Below are 2457 nucleotides of genomic sequence, written 5' to 3' on the forward strand. Positions count from 1 at the left end.
CTAAAACGTGATTAATGTACCACCAACAAACTAAATTTCTTCAGTACGTAAAAGTAAGGTTTAATGAATGAATCTTACGTTCTTTCACATATTTTGGATTGTTTTTGTTTCTTTTTCCGATCACTTTGATCCGATTCTACTGAACAGTAGTCCTCCAACACCTTAGCTCCCTGACTAAGCAGATAGAGTAGTTTCTCTGATTAACCAGGTAGAGTGGTGTTCTTGACTAAGTAGATCGAGCGTTGTGTACCTGTGCATTACCGGTATATATACTCAATTGCGAAGTACAATCGTAGAAGGCAATCACTGATTAACTCGTTGAACCTGTTACTTACTAAAGTGATTTCTTCAATTGAGAACCCCTAATAAAAGACATAAAATTTTGATTGCATGAGGTTTAAGCTAAATTTAATTGACAATTAATGGATTTATAAACCTTGTGAATTTTGTGATACTTTGATTGGTTGATTTGGTTAATTGTAGGTGAAGAAAGAAGAAAACAATAAAAGCGTGGCTTAAGGAGCGTGCCCAAAGGAAATAAGAAACGTTTCCAAGGGAAGTAAGAAGCGTGCCCAAGGAAAGAGAAGGCGTGGAAAAGGGAAGAAAAAGCATAGCCACATTGAGGAAGAAGGAAAGCTAAGTTGATAAAATAAACTGAGCTTCACAAGGAATGAAAAGAGAAGGCAAGGTACAAAGCTAAGTTCAAATAGTTAACTGAGCACTAAAGAAAGCAAGGAAATGGTACAAAGCTCAGTTAACTAAGTTAACTTTATCGGGGACCTCTCCAAATTAATTCAAGAAGAAATTCCAAGGGATGAAGCCAACAAGATTCGAACCAAGGACCAAGGAGAGGCAAGGAACTCACCTTGCAAGGAAATTCAAGAAGAAATAGCCAAAATGCATCTTCCATGGTTCGAACTTGGAACCACACGCTGCTCCTTGCAAGGGAATTCAAGAATAAATAGCTAGAATGCTTCCTCCAGGATTTGAACTTGGGAATCCCTTGAAACATAAGGAAGGAGTGCCACCAAGCTTGCAAGGAAAATTAAGAGAAAATAACTGAAATGCTTGAGCCAAGTTTCGAACCAAGGAGCTCTTGGAAACACAAGGGAAGAGCACCCACTCATCCAAGGAAACTAGCTCCAAGACTTCCTCCACCAGGATTCGAACTTGGGGACATTGAGGCCATGAGCAAGGCGCTGCACAAGGAAGCTCAGTTGGTTTTTCCAACTGAGCATTGTCTCTCCCCCAAGCCTCCACAATTTGACACGGTCATGACACCAAGAAGCAAGCATTTTTGGCGCAACAAAGGGGCTTTGAGTGCGCATCATGACACGGCCAACACTTAGAGCTCAGTTCAAAATTCCAACTAAGCTCTAGTGCAATTGACACTCAAACAAGGCTGGGCGCACCAAGTTGACACGGGCAAGCAAGGCATTAGAGTGCTCAGTTGGTTTTTCCAACTGAGCTTTCCCCTGGAGGTGCAATTTGGGCTAAAAATTGGATTAAAAATCCAATTTAATTCATTTCTTTACCAAATCAAAAGCCCACCCAAATTCCAAAATCCAAGAATAGAAAGTGTATAAATAGAAGTTAGTTTGATGTAATTAGGACTTTTGAACTTTTGGAACATTTTATTTTTACTTCTGGCCTTTTATTTTGAATTTTCCTTGGGAGCTTTTACTTTGAATTTTCTGAGAACTTGAAAGGAGAATTGATCTCTTCTTCTTGGTTCTTGCTTGAGCACTCTTTTAATTTCATGCTTTTGATCTTGGGTGAAGAATTGAAAGACTTCTGTTTCAATCTCACCTTGAGATCTTGTTTAATTTTTCTGCATAATTGAATTTCACTTTCTGTTCACTTTACAACCTCTTTTACTTTGCTACAAATTAAGCATTGCTTTCTCTGTTTTTAAATTCTCAAAGCATTTTACTCTTCTTTTTAAGATCTACTTCACTGCAATTCAATTTTCTCTTTTATTGTTTGATGCTATTTACTTGTTCTTGTTTAATTTCTGCAATCCCAAATCCCAATCCCTTTTACAATTCAAGCAATTTACGTTTCTTGCACTTTAAGCTTCAGCCATTTACATTACTTGCAATTTAAGTTTCTGTAATTTAATTTACTTGCACTTTAAGATTCAGCTCCTTTATTTTCTTGCTCTTTAGTTTACTGCAAATTTCCCCTTCCCCTTTACTTTCCATGCAATTTAGCTTCTGCAAATCACAAATCACTCAACCAAATCTTGATTCGCTTGACTAAATCAACCACTAAACTAAAATTGCTCAATCCTTCAATTCCTGTGGGATCGACCTCACTCATGTGAGTTATTATTACTTGATGCGACCCGGTACACTTGCCGGTGAGTTTTGTGTTGGATCATTTTCCACTCATCAAGTTTTTGGCGCCGTTGCCGGGGATTGATTAGATTGACAATGATTAAGTGAAGTGAAGATC

Source organism: Arachis ipaensis, chromosome B02, assembly GCF_000816755.2.
Source record: "Arachis ipaensis cultivar K30076 chromosome B02, Araip1.1, whole genome shotgun sequence".
In the NCBI taxonomy this organism is placed as follows: domain Eukaryota; kingdom Viridiplantae; phylum Streptophyta; class Magnoliopsida; order Fabales; family Fabaceae; genus Arachis; species Arachis ipaensis.